Source organism: Equus caballus, chromosome 15, assembly GCF_041296265.1.
Source record: "Equus caballus isolate H_3958 breed thoroughbred chromosome 15, TB-T2T, whole genome shotgun sequence".
Taxonomy (NCBI): Eukaryota; Metazoa; Chordata; class Mammalia; order Perissodactyla; family Equidae; genus Equus; species Equus caballus.
Window position 1 is genome coordinate 75,081,877 of NC_091698.1, and position 14,932 is coordinate 75,096,808.

General features: G+C 46.6%; 1 long non-coding RNA gene and 1 pseudogene across 1 annotated transcript; both read left to right on the forward strand.

Moving 5' to 3' along the window:
- Window positions 1-542: 542 nt before the first annotated feature.
- LOC138917880 (lipid transferase CIDEC pseudogene) lies at window positions 543-8,923 on the forward strand (annotated as a pseudogene).
- Window positions 8,924-10,665: 1,742 nt separating this feature from the next.
- Window positions 10,666-13,138, forward strand: LOC138917881 (uncharacterized). The gene is made up of 2 exons (XR_011426477.1): window positions 10,666-11,331; window positions 11,791-13,138. It is a non-coding gene; the product is annotated as an uncharacterized lncRNA (long non-coding RNA).
- Window positions 13,139-14,932: the final 1,794 nt, after the last annotated feature.

A 14,932-nucleotide genomic window follows, 5' to 3' on the forward strand; every position in this document is an offset into this window, starting at 1 on the left:
AGCAGCACCCTCTCTTGCTGCCTGTGTCCATGCTGTTCTGTACTATCCCACGGTCGCCAACAATTTCCCTTATCACAGTTTATTTGTTATTTTTAAATTGATTCGGGAGTGCTGCGTGGGGTAGAAAATTTTTTTTTTACAAGATTTCTTAGCAATCCTCCTGAAGCTGCCTGTCCGCGTCGGCCCCGGGCACGCAGCTGGTGTGCTCGAACCGATGGAGGGAGGCCGGGGGGCCGGTTACCCCGGGCCAGTTACCCCGGGTCCTCCGGCCCCTGAGCGCCCTGTAGCGGCGTGCGGGCAGCCGCGTGGCGCCACCTGGTGGCCAGAAGGCCCGCAGCGGGAGCCTGCGCGGCGCTCGGCGGTGGGACCCCGCGCTCCTGCCGGTCCGCGCCGCCCTCAGCCTGCCCTCCCGCGGGGATGAAGCGGAGGGTGTCCGAGTCCTCGCAGTTACAAGCCAGCGGCCTTTACGCCGTGTCTGGAGCGCCTGTCCCGCGGCGCCGGCCTCGAGGGGGCGAGCTGGAGCCCGGGCCGGGAGACAGAGGGGGCGCCCTCCAGGCCGGCGCGGGGCGGCTCCCCACGGTCGGACGGGGCCCCAGGCAGGGCTCGCCTGTGAGGAAGGGGGAATTAAGTTGAAAAGCGGATGGTTTTGCCTAAGGTTTTTTAAAACGAGCTCTTTAACATTTTCAAGTACTTAAAATTCATGTATTTGTGTGTCTATATTTCTTTGTATCCTCACTTATTTCCAGAAAGGTACTAAAGCTGGAATTACATCATCTGTTATTTTTCCCTCACAACAGTCATCTTGGGCTTATGAAAAGTGCAAGTGGAATGGCCCCGAGAGCACTCACCTGCCGAATAAGCAGTGCTGACCAGTGGTGTGGAGGGGCACCTGGCCAAGCTGGAGGACCTCCCGCACGAGGTCTGAGACGCCCTGGTGCTGGCAGACGAGCGCTTCGCCCTGGTGCTGGAGGAAGACGGCGCAACTGTGCAGACGGAAGCGTAGTTCTGGGGCCTGGCAGAGGGCGTGGTGCTTCAGAAGGTGCAGCCCCCATCAGAGCAGGGGCCTGGGTCCCAACTCTCCCTCTCCCATAAGACTGCCAAGAAGATGCATGAGGCATGCATAACTTTCTACCTGCACAAGGTGAACCTGCAGGACTTCCTTGGCTACCTGAACCTGAAGGCAGCTCTCTCTGGCACACGCTCCCTTCCCCATAGTCTGCACTGCACATTCTGAAGGAAGCTCTTCACTGAGCCTTCTTCAGCACACAGGCCACAGGCCACAGGCCACGTGCTGCTCAGCACCTCCTGTTACATGCAGCAGGTCCTGCATGCCACAGAGGGAGGGTAGCCCTCCAAGGGCAAGGCCTCATCCCTCATCCAGACCTGCCTGAAGATGCTGCAATGAAGGCCCAAGTCCATGGAGGCCTTTCTTGGCCAACGACCAGACTGACTGCCTAGTTTTGTGAGTACTGTGTTATCGTGCTTAAGGGTACATCTCTCCATGAAGAGGCGGGGCCTACCTGAACCGTGAGGTCATTCATTATGTCACTCTATTAAGGAGGAGGAACATTTCTGAAGTTTGAATCTGATAGGGAAAACTTGGGCAGGCTGCAGAATAGGTGGTCCCACTTTGTATAGAGATTGAGGATGTGGAGATTGCCAATGAGGGGACTGTTGGGGGCTGGGCTGGACGATGGTGGCCTCTGTGTAGAATGAGGAACCTGAGGAGGGCACCTGGAGACTTGTATCAGATCCTTTAGGCAAGTGTATAGATCTCTCAGAGAGTGAGTGAATTGGGTTAGAGCCTATGACCTCGGGAGAAATTAGCTATGTTGGAGCCAACCCACATACAGGCAAGGCCACCCGGGTTCACAGAGCCAGAAGAAAACCAATACTTGAGGGAAAGGGTGATGTCCACACTCAGACTACAACTGTGACAGTAGGCCGTAGCCCCTAGGTCCCAGCGTGGCATTGACTTGGTAACTGAAATGAAAAAGCCCAAAGGTTAGGAATAGAGTTGGGGCTCCTTAGATAGTCATCCCTTCCTCTTGGACTTCTCCTTCCAATGCTAAACCTTGCAGCATCTAGGTTTAGTTTTATTTAGGGAAAAATTTTTCCTTGTAATCCATAGCTTCAATATGAGCCAATAGAGAAAATGGTTAAAAAGGTAAATGCAATGTTTGCTTGCGTTGATACAAGCACAGCACCTGGGCCAACCAATGTCATCATGTCATTGTCCTATTGTTACTCTTTGATTGGCTGCAGATGGCTAGGTCTTAGCTAGCCCTCATGGCTGGGTGAGCTTTAAGCACTCCTTTCCCTTGAACCTACATCCAGGCCAAAGGTAGGTGAAAAGCCTCTTTGGTCTTCTTTATCTGACCTTTTTACCTGGTCCTTTGAAGGCCTGGGTAAAGGGACTACAGCATTTCTCTAGGCCTAGAGTAGAGCTCTAGGCCAACCACTCCATATCTCCTTTGCCTGGCTTCACCTGGGTCCTGCTGGCAGGGGCAGATTGCCTCCCCATGCAGAAGGCAGTCCCTGTCCTTGTGGCAAGACCAGAGGCATGTGATTCCGAGGGAGTGGAAGAGGCCAAAAGAATGTCTGCCCGACTCTGTACCCTTGACCAGGTCCTAACTGCCTCCTCTTCTAGGGTGGATTAAGGGAACCTTGAGCTGCCCCTCATGGCTAAAGTGTGCCACGACTCTGGTCAAACCATCTCTCTAAAAAGATGTATGGTCCGTTAGCATACAGTTGTTATAAAGGGCATCCTGGATAACAGGGCTGGGAACCAGGAAACAGTTGAAGTAACTAAGGATATTTGGTTTAGAATAAAGAAGATGTTCAAGGACCAATCTCTTTTTAAATATTTAGAAAGTTTGTGGAAGAGGAGATATTCATTCTGTGGGGGATTGAAGGGCGGAATTGGGACCAAGGAATAAATTACGAGGAAGCAGGTTTTTGCCTCAATTTTAAAACTAGCCCCTGGAGATATTCACGAAGGTGCTGCTGACCACATGGCAGTGTCCTGGGAAGGAACCTCCTGCCTGGAAGCCCACCCACTCCTGCGAGCCCTTGTTGCAGGCTTTCTGGGACAGTGCTATTTTCAGTGTCCTGCCTGTGATGGTGACTATAAACAGTCGCGTGTCCTGGAAACTCCAGCATGCCCACATTCACTCCACACTCTCTAGAAGGCCTCTTGCTTGTGGAAACAGAATAAGGATGTTTTGTCTAATCATGTCCTGACTTGCGGTTTGTAAAATATGATGATAGAGTTTCATCCAACGCTGAAGGTCTGTAACTCCCTATTTATCAGACGAGATTAAGTAATCACTTTAGATTACGTGGTGAGGTAGTGGCAGAATGGGAGCCAGAACCAAGGGTCTGACTTCTCTCTGGATGTTATTAGAGACTTTTTCTCTCAAAAGGGGCTACCTTGCTCTGATGAGATAGATACAAGAATCGTCTCCTGGTTTGGAACAAGCTTCCCCTGTTTAGCGCTGTCTGCTCCTCTCTGCAGATCTTTCCTCCCCTCCCTTTAACACGTCTTCCTAGTGGTGGCTTTTATCTGTTAGTTTGGGATGCCCACGGTACAGCATGAGATGAGACAGAGTTTACTTCTGGGTTGAACTGGTGTATTTCTGAAGATGAGCTCCCTCCTCTTTGCAAGGACAAGCCCTGGTGTCATCTAATGTCCCTATGCTGCTTGTATATTTTGAAGAGTCTTCTATTGCCTTAGACGCTGTAAGTCTTTGAGGGCAAGGAACACGAAATCATTACTGTGAATCTCCAGGCAGCTAATAAGGTGTTATACCCGGTGGGCGTTTGATAGATATTTGCTATTTGCTTCTCTTCTTCTCCCATATGAAATCTCAAGATTCCATCATCTAGGGAGCCAGTTCCACCTTGTTGCTCCTCCTCCAAGTTCAGCTTCAGGAGATAAGGCTTCAGGAGGGGAGTGTGTCTTCCCACATATAGCTCTGTTTTACACTTAATGTCTTTATTTGAGTACCTAGATACCATGGTGATAGGTGCCATAGAAATAGAAGGAAAGAGCAGGGAGGTGGAACAGAGAAAGGAAGGACCCCAAACACCAGGGGGCTGGAAGCAGTGTTTTTGTGACACCAATGTTTATTTTGAGCTGGCAGTATTATTTCTCACGTCCTCCGTGCACAGCCTCTCTCCCCCTGGGAATGTAAATACTGTCTGCTTCCTTATGTACTTACGTTCTCTGGGGCTTGAGAGGAGGAGAAATGCTGCATTCAGCGTATAAGGTGACATCATTGTCACTACTTCTTACGTTTGTGTGTCACTTGACACTTTTCACTGCATGTTTACACACGTACTTTCCTCATTTGATCCTATGTCAGGCAGATAGTATTCACCCCTATTTTTTTGAGGAATTTGGGGTTTTCAGAGACTGACTTGTCCAAAGTCACGTGGCCAGTGAGTGGTCATAGCTCAACTCCAGCTGTCTTTTTTTGAGTGGGCCTCCTTATGCTAAGATCGGGCTGTGCAGTGATGGGAATTCAGGGCAGGCTGGACAGACACCCAGGGTGTTTTGGGCAGTGTCATTCAGGTTAGAATGAGCTGTGTGGAGTGATCCAAGTCAAGGGGAAACAGCTGGCACTTCTGCATGAAGCCCACAGAAAAATATCATTGGCTGCAGAGGAAATTTTTCGTCTTGAGACAAAGGAAAACATAAGCCATAAATGTACCCTGCATTCAAGGCTGACAACCGTTCCAGACAGCTCCTTGCCAGCATAAGCGAACTTCAGAACCAATGTGCTAACCCAAACACTGGTCCTGGGAATGGCCACACAGCTGTCTTCACCCGTCCTGAAAGCATCATGGGACAGACTGAGGTCAGGCTGAGCCAAATACAACATGAAATGGAATCCTGGGCATGGCTGTGCATGTTCCAACCTCATTTCTATGATCCCCTTCATGCGTATCTGATGTAGCTAAGCGGTACTGCCTATAAGTCCTGCAACTCCTTGTCTTGGGGTCTTCGCCTCTGCTGGGCCCACCATCTAGAATGCCCTCTGCTTCCCCCCCCCTCAGCTGACCATTAGTTTCTACTTTGCCATGTCTGACCTGCCCTTGAAGGCCCAGTTCAAATGTTCCCTCCTTGCAAAATGTTTTCCTGATTCTCTCTTACTGAAAGTCATCTCTCCCTCTTCGAACGCCTATGACACCACTAGTTTGAGCTAGGATCTGGTGATGAGAATCAAAGGTCTCTTGCTTCAGAGAGCTCCACTCAGCCCGTAGAAGTTGGGATCAGCCAGACTTCCCGTCCTGTCTAGAGGGGAGGCAGAACTGGCCCCCATCCCCCCATCCAAGCGACCCTGCCCTTTCTCTGCCATCTGTTCATAAAAAAAGAGGGTTGAAAAGGGAGAAGGTGGACTGGTTTTTGGGAGAGAGGTTATTCACTCCACTCTTTGAAGCCAAGAAAGGGGTGGGGATCTAAGAGAACCAGAAAAAAACCAGAGGTGTTTGCAAAAAGGGGAGTTGGGCTTTGTTCTTCCCAGGTGGCTGTTTGCTCGGCCCGCAGACTTCTTGTTCTGCTCTTGCAGTTTGGAGCAGGGCCAAGAGGACGGGAGGGGGATGATGGGAAGGGATACTGCAGAGCAGTGAGGGCCCAGCACCCCTGCCTTGAGGAGTGTGGAAGATGGAGCTGTGTCACCTTTGCCATTGAGGGAAGGAGACACTTGCCCTTTACCCCTCCCTGTTCCTGACCCAACACACTCTGGAGGCCTAGCAAGGGGAGGATGCTATGGGCAAAGAGAAGATCAAGTCTAGACTAGAGCCACAGACAGATCCAGCCTCTATGATGGAAGGGGAGGTGGTGCCGAGGCTTGAAGTTTTAGAATGAACAAGACTGAGTCTTAAATCTGAAACCATTAAAGGTGACTGGAAAGCTATGGAAGGTTAATGGAAATCTATGGAATATGGCAAAGAAGTGATTAAGGAACGCACTATTTAGAAAAAGGACAGAGAACCTGGACTACTTAGGGGCAATTATAGGACCAAAAGTCATGTTTTTATCCCCCAAATAGTTGAGATTATTCAATAAACTGTTTAGAATTATTTTTGCATCTAGCTTCTCTCTCTCTTTTTAAAAATTGTGATAAACAGATAACATGAAATTTACTATTTTAAACATTTCTAAGTATATAGTTCAGCAGTGTTAAGTATATTCATATTACTGAGCAACCAATCTCCAGAATTTTTAATTTTGCAAAACCGCGACTCTGTACCCATTAAACGACTCCCCATTCCTCTCTTCCCTCCCTAGTAACCACCACTGTACTTTCTGTTTCTATGAATTTTACTTCTCTAGATATCTAATATAAGTGATCTGGATTTGACTTTTTGTGACTTGCTTATTCTGCTTAGCATAATGTCCTCAAAGTTCATTCCTGTTGTCGTGTGTCTCAGAATTTTTTTCTTTTTTTAAAGCTGAATAATATTCCATTGTATGTATACACACGTTTTATTTATCCATTAATCCATCAATAGACACTTGGGTTGCTTCCACCTCTTGACTATTGTGACTAGTGCTATTATGAGCTTGGGTATGCAAATATCTCTTTAAGATCCTGCTTTCAATTCTTTTGGATATATACCCAGAAGTGGAGTTACTGGATTGACTTAGTCTGTTTGGGCTGCTGTAACAGAATGCCATAGAGTGAGTAGTTTATAAACAACGGAAATTTATTTCTCACAGTTCTGGAGCCTGGGCAGTCCAAGATCAAGGCGTCAGCAGATTTGGTGTGTGGTGAAGCACAGCTTCCTAGTTCATAGACAGCTGTCTTTCTGCTGTGTCCTCACATGGCCAAAGAGGTAAGGGAGCTCTCTGCGGTTTTTTTATAAGGACACTAATCCTATTCATAAGGGCTCTGCCCTCACGACATAATCACTCCCCAGAGGCCCCAGCGCCAAATGCTATCACATTGGGGCATAGGATTTCAACATGTGAATATTGGGGGGATACCAACATTCCATCTCTTGCATGGTTCATATAGTAGTTCTGTTTTTCATTTTTTGAGGAAGCTCCGTGCTGTTTTCTGCAGTGGCTACACTCTTTCATATCCCCACTGACAGTGCACAAGGGTTCCTATTTCTCCACATCCTGGCCAACTTGTTATTTTCTGTTTTTTCCATGGTAGCCATCTCAGGGAGTGTGAGGTGATATCCCACTGTGGGTTTGGTTTGCATTTCCCTAATGATTAGAGACATTGAGCATCTTTTCACATATTTGTTGCCCGTTTCTATATCGTCTTTGGAGAAACATCTATTCAAGTCCTTTGCCAATTTTCAAATTGGGTTGTTTGGCTTTTTTTTTTTCTTGTGGCTGAATTGTAGAAGTGCTTTATATATTCTGGATATTAATCCTTTATCAGGTGTATGATTTGCAAATATTTTCTCCCGTTCTGTCGGTTTCTTTTTCACTCTGTTGATTGTGTCCTTTGATGAAGCTTCTCTCTTTTACCAGTCTGAAGTTTTTGGGGGACAGGATTGTATTTCAGGGGGGTCTTCAGGAATTGACTGTGGAGTGAAGCATGGAACATACATTGAGGGTGATTAGCAAGCATATTTTTAAAGAGGTGGCATTTACGTTTTGATGGGCAAGGCAGGCCCCAAGTACAAATGCAGACTGGCGGTTTGCCTGTGGCCCCTTTTCTCTCCTGCCCTGTTCTTCCGTCTCTTCCTCTCTGCTCAGGCACTAGGCCCTCTAGCCACTGGGTGTTTAATAAGTGGTTATCAGATGCCTACTGGATGCCAGGCACTGTGCTTCAGATCACAAAGCAGAGCAAGGCAAAGAGCTACCCTCAACATGTGCCGTCCTGCAGGGAGATGAACAAGAGGGGAACTTCAGTGTAATGTGAGGAGTGTGCCCTCAGGTAGGAAAAAGGCAGAGAAGGGCAGCTTCTCCACTCCTCAGACCCCAGTGGCCACCCTCGGGAGACTGCCGGAAGAGGGCGCAGAGTTGCGACGTGGGGGTTAAGGGGAGAATACCGTATCTATTGTGTTACATTTCCCCACTAACACTTGCACCATTTAAAGGTGCAAAAATAGTTCTAGACAGTTTATTGAAGACTCTCAATAAACTTTATTTTCCTTGGAAAATTAAAAGGAGCAATATACGTGGCTGGTAAATTTATTCCCCAAATTAAATGCTTAATAAAAAGATTTGTTGTGTTTAATAACATATTGTGCTTCATATGTGCCAGTCACTGTTCTAAGCACTTTACATGTCTTTAACTTAATTACTCCTCAGAACGACCCTATCAGGTAGGTATTATTATCACTCCCCTTTTGTAGATAGGGAAACTGAGGCACAGGGAGGCTCAATAACTGGCCCAAGATCCCAGAGTAGGAAAGTGGCAGAGCTGGAATTCCAACCCACAGCTTGGCTTTAGAGCGTGTCGTCTCAGCTTCCAAAGGTTTGATTTTTACATGCCAGAAAGTTTTTCCACTTCAGTCAGCTTGATTAAACAGAATATGTTATAAGGTCCTTCCCTTTAAGGCTCCAATTCCAGGGCTGGCTCGGTGGGGTAGTGGTTAAGTTCATGTGCTCTGCTTCAGTGGCCCAGGGTTCGTGGGTTTGATTCTTGGGTGCGGACCTACACACCGTTCATCAAGCCATGCTGAGGTGGCATCTAACATACAAAATAGAGGAAGATTGGCACAGTTGTTAGCTCAGGGCCAACCTTCCTCACCAAAAGAAAAAAAACAGAGAAAAACCCTCCAATTCCTCACTTGCACCTTCTGATAAATCCACCATTGACTTAGGTGTTCGCTGTAGTACTTTGTGTCACAGAGCCCTAGGAATGTCTCCCTAGGGCTCTGGAAGTCACCAGTTAGCTCTGTTCTCCAGATACCCAGGAACCACATTTAAAAAAATAGCTAAAAAAAGAAATCCTTGGACATAAGGGGAAAAAAATCTCTAAGAAAGGATTAAAAAACCCCACATAACCCCAATACCATTCTCACTCAATAAAATTAATAATTCCTTAATATCATCTAATACTAGAGTTCAATTTTCTCGATTATTTCAAAACTCTCTTTTCACAATTGCATGTGGTTGTAGGTCTCTTAAGTCTTTTCTAATCTGTAAAAGAATGTCTTCCTTTTAATTTTTATACATTTTATTTGTTGGCGAAACTGGGTCATTTGTCCTGTGGAATAATTAGGAAGACTGAGAAACACAGTTTAAGATGTCTTGTGGCTCTCTTTGTGTGTAGGCTCCAACCCACTGGGGATGTTCCATCAAAGAATTGTGTTTTAAAGTCACTTGAAATAATTCTTCTCTATGTGATGATGAAATCAACTTGATACACTGTTGGTTTCGTTTTTCTCCATTTGCTTTTGATTGATTTGGATTGCCTTTTCTAAATGTGAGTCTGTTTTTTAATACTGCAAAATATCTACATGCTGAAAGTTAAAATTATACAAAAGGTCTGAGCAGAGAAGTATAGCTTCCGTGTGCGTTATCCTCCCATTGTTGTTTGTATCTATGTATACTTGTATTCTTCCTCCCTTTCTAACAAAAAAAGGTAGCATACTATGCTTACTCTCTGACCTTGTATTTCTGGAGGCCATCCTTCTTTTTACAGCTGCATAACACTTCACTGTGTGCACATTCCAGAACGTATTCAACCAGTCCCCTATTGATGGACATCTGAGTTGTTTCCAGTCTTTGCTGTTACAGATAGGGCTGCAGTGAATAACCTTGAGCGTATGTCATTTCATAATTTTGGTAGTTATATTTAGGGTGGACTCCTAGAACTGTGATTGGTGGGTCAGAGGGAAAAGGCACGTGAAATTTTGCTTGACATTACAAAACCCTCCTCCACAGAGATTGTACCATTTTGAATTCCCGTCAGCAATGTAGGAGAGTGACTGTTTCCCCAGAGCCTCACCAACAGGGTCTGTTGTCACGCCTGTGGATTTTTGCTTATCTGAAAGATGAGAAATGGTATCTCAGGATAGTTTAAATTTGCAATTCGCTTGTTATGAGCAACGGTGAACATATTTTCATTTGCTTTTCTTTTTCTGTGAAATGCCTGTTCATCTCTCTTGCCCATTTTTCTATCAGGTTATTGGGCTTTTTCTTTGAAGTTCTTTAATTGTTAAGGATATTAGCTCTTTGTCTGTGATATAATTTCCAATTATCTCTCCCAGCTTTTCATTTGCTTTTTGATTTTACTTACGATTTTTTTTTATTGCCATGGAGGCAAATTTATTAATCTTTTTTCTTATTACTTCTGGGTTTTGCCTCTCCTAGGTTATAAAATATTTTACCCATTTTTTTCCTATTATTTGTATGGTTTCATTTTTACATTTAGATCTTTGGCCCATTTGGAATTATTCTGGTTTTTAGTGTGCGAAATGAATTCAATTTTGTCTTTTTCCATATAACTATCCAATTGTATGGTATGGAATTATATCTGGGATATTTATTTCTGAGAAGATATAATGCAGACCCAATAAAAATGTTTTTGGAACAAGTTTGTCCATAATTCATACTTAGGCAGTGAGACTATAAGTATTTGAGTGTCTACTATGTGCTGGAGGAAATTTAAAAAAAGCATAATCATCTCGATAGACATATCTAAAAGTCAAGTCGACTAACCTTGAGGGGAGTAGGGCCATGGAAAGAGTCAAATGAGTGCTGTAGACAGGGAAGGCGAAGAATTCAGGGAGGGAGAGATCTCCATTGGGGGGAGTGACCCTGGAGGCTTCAGGGAGGAAGCGTCTTCCGGTTAGTCCTTGGAGGATGAATAGAAAGAAGACTGACAGGAAGAAAACAGAGGCACATCCAGGCAAGAACAGTATTGTGAGTAGACGTCAATGGGAGCCCCTAAGGGCGTTTGGGGGACCAGGTAGGCAAAGCCGGTCAAATAAGGAATGCCTTGAGCATCTGACACCGTTCACCGTGACTGCGAAGCAAAGCTCTCCGCTCCCTGTCTTTAGTCGCCTGGGACGGGAGCCTTTCAGAGGATCCAGTTACACGCAGAACCCCTCCCCAAGGAGCTCATTTCTGGAGGCAGAGCGCTTGCAGATGCTGAGACTTGCTGCGGCTGAGGCCCATGGGGAAAGAGACTGCCAGCGTTTGGATTTGATGCTGCTCTCAATCCTTCCATCTTGGCTGGCGCTCATGGTGTGAGGACCCCTGGGTCTGCACCAGGACACAGCCAGCCCTCCACGGATGGAAACACAACAGCTGCCTGGCAGGGCGGCGGAGGCAGCCACCCAGGCTTGGATGGGCTTCTGCTTACAAGGCCTCTGGGCACGAATCTTCCTCCTCCTCCTCCAAGTATCAGAGTGAGCGATGGCATTTATGGGGGGGAGGGTCACGGGGAGAGGCAGGCAAGTCTAACGGCCTAAAACAGGCACCTCACCACCTGTCGCACACGAGCGCCTCAGTCCTTTGAGAGTTAGCGTAAAAACGGCCCTTAAATTCCCGGTTAATCGTTTTGATTTGGTGTGTGTGTTGGGAGGCTTTATGGTGCTCCCTCCTCTATGACTCCCCGGAACCACATCTAGGCCCCACAGCCACACCTTTTCCTCTGGGCTGCCCCTGGATTGCAAAGGGTCCCCCTTTACTATGTATTCTCCCATTCAGGACAGGGTGATACTGCTGGCTCACCTCCCAAAGGGATTTCTTTAGCTTCCTTAGGCAATCCATTTCCATTTTAAGCAACTCCTACTTAAGTCTAACCTAATGCTCTCATGCTGCAGAAATGGAAAATGCCTGAGTATACCTTTTTCCCTTAATTACAGGCTGGACTATTGTTCCCCTTAGAGAGCTACATGATGGGATGGACAGAGCATGGGTCTCAGGTCAGATGGAACCCTGGCTCAGTCACTACCAGCTGGGTGACCTCAGGCAAGTGACTTAGCTCTGAACCTCTTTCTGCTCCATCGCCTGGTTGTAGTGAGGACTAAATAACACAGACGTAGTGCCTGGTTCATGCTCAGAAGGCTATGAAAATCAGTTACTTTGATATATTTGAAAGCCTTTGTTGGTGCAGCCCCTAGCCTTCTGTTTTGAGCCCCCTAACCTTAACCATCCTGTTTTCCAGCACTTTAATCTGTCCCCCTTTTTGAGTGCATTGCTGTCCACTAAGGCACTGAGCTCCCCCAGAAGCCTCTTTTGATCCTGCACAACAGAAATACTCCTTTCCAGGCAAGGTTTCTATACCACGAACTGGCTCTAGGCCCAAGGAGGCTGCCCCAGGAAGACAGCGTTCCCTGGACGCTGCTCACAAAACAGGAGCAGACAGAGGCGCCTGTGTTTACAATCTTGTCCTCAGTTACCTGACACCAGTCTCCACGGGAATTAGCAAAAGACATCTCAAATTTCGGAGTACATATTTCTATCTGAGGTCGAGCTGTCTATCTTCTCTCTCCATGGACCTGTACCACATCCTCCCAGAAATAAGTGACCCAGCCTCCTTGTGGAATGACCTGTACAGAGAGCATGCCTTCCTGAGTACAGGACGAGAACTGGGACAATACATGAGGGAGAGATGAGGCTCTTGTGAATTAGACAGGGCACACACAGCTGGTCAGGAGCCAAGTCATTAATCACTTCCCTTTGGGGCAGTCAGGAACTGTTTTTCTCTCACCTTTACCCCTCTCTTTTGCATCTTGCAATCCCCTTTGATAATCAAGATGGTGGTACAGGACAGCATGTACCCCAGGACCTCTCCATAACTTTAGTTCAGTGTCTCCTTTCCTCCTTTGTCCTTGGGTAGCCACACTCACACCCAGCACACCCAAGTCTTCAAGTGCCCCGCCGACCCGCCCCCCTCCTCCAGTCTCGTTTTCCCCTGGGGCTGGTTTTAGCCATTGTCCTACCCTTAGAACTTCATTGCATCTCACTATCTCAGCAGCAAAGTGTTAACAAACTAATTTAATTAATGTTTCCAAGCTAAATGAGAGAAGACCAGGAGGTACTCCAGGTTTCCTGCTGAGTTCTCTGTATAGGTCCAGACACACCATCCCCGACTGTGATTCTGACATTGGGAATTTCTTATAAAACAGAAGATGCTTTTGCGAGGGTGAGTCATTCAAGCACCCTCATATTATACTGGATACCAAAGTTTTCCAAAAATTAAAAACAAAATTATGAGATGACCATCATGCTCATAAGCAATAAACTGACTCCTGATTGGGACCGGTACTTTACTCAAGTATGACATAATAAAGATAATCTGATGCCTATTTAGTGATAGTATTTTAGACTTCCTTCCAGCCCGCATTATCATTAGCCATTGAGGAAGATTATCTTTTAATTTGACTTTTCTATGATAATGTGTAGTTTCTGATAAGCTGTAGACTTTTTTCTCCAAAATGTAGAGTAGTGGTCTTCAAGGCGTGGTCCAGGAGCCAGCAGCATCAGCTTCACCTGGGAACTTGTTAGAAAGGCAAATTCTCAGGCCCCAGCCCACACCTGCGGAATTAGAAATTCTGAGGTGGGGTGCTGCAGTCTGTGTTAGAACAAGCCCCTCAGGGGACTGCGATGGGCACTCAAATTTGAGAACCGCTGGTGGAGAGTGACCCGTTAACCACTTAATAGTCTATCACCTGCTCTAGCTTGGAGCGGGGGCTTGTCCCTTTGCAGGGGGTCTCCCAGAGAAAATAAAATTCTTGTCAACTTTGTTTCTTTTCTAATCAACTTACCTTGTTATGCCTGGTAAGTGGAGATGTGAGCTGAGGTTGGGAAGAGGGAACCAGCCTTAGGAACAGCAAGAGATGCAGAGAGAACCCTTGAAAGGAACCTGCTTAGCCCAGCTGAGGGCTACGAGCAGAAGGTGCACCTGGGATTAGGTCCTGCCGAGTTTAAGCTGATCCACAAAGGAGGCTCCGTGTGCCTTGGCCTGCCCCTCTGTGCCTGTGAGGGCTGCTGGCCCCGCTGTCCCAGGACTAGGGACCTGTCCTTATTCATCAGTGGGATAAGAAGGGCCATATTAACACCATTTATTGGTGTGTGGTCTGGTTTTAAAGTAAGTCAGGAACAGGCCTTGTCATCCATAGGCATGGTCTACAAGGGTACAGACTTTCTCTCTTTTCTTTTTTGAGGAAGATTAGCCCTGAGCTAACTATTGCCAATCCTCCTCTTTTTGCTGAGGAAGATTGGCCCTGAGCTTCCGTGCCCATCTTCCTCTACTTTATACATGGGACACCTACCACAGCATGGCTTTTGCCATGCGGTGTCAGTGCCATGTCTGCACCTGGGATCCGAACAGGTGAACCCCAGGCCACTGAGAAGTGGAATATGCGAACTTAACTGCTGTGCCACCGGGCGGGCCCCAGACTTTCTCTTGACTGAGAGGTGGTAAATAGAGAGAAAAAGTTGGAGTGATTTCTGCCAAAAGGAGGTGTTTAGAATCATAATGGTTCCCAATGACTGAGTCCTTCCTGCTATCGATGCGCCCACACCAGCTGATAGAGCCTAGTAAAATACCAACAACATCACTGCATTTGCTATTCATGACCCTTCAAGAGAGGGACTATTATTAGCCTATTTTTAGATGAGAAAACTGAGGTTCAAAAAGGTTGAGTCACCTGTCTGTTAGAAGGGGACAGAATTGGTGCTTAAACTAAGCAGCCTCAAAAGGCCATGTGTTTAACCACCAAGCTGGACTCTCTCTCGTGGTCTGATGGACCAGAATCACCCTTTATTAGTTTTCCATGGACTCTCTGCTTCTCTGCCCCACCCGCGGGCCTTATCTTCTTGTCCCTCTCTCCTTCTTCCTTAGTTTGTCAGCATTCTTTTCTCCATCCTTACTGAGTGCTTTGTTTTCAGGGGTCTCTGTGGGCTACTCTTTGCCTGATCTATCTGTGAGTAACCCCAAAAAATGATCAGAGACAGAAATTTGTATTAAAATTTTTTTGGTATTCTCTTGGGCTTAAAAAA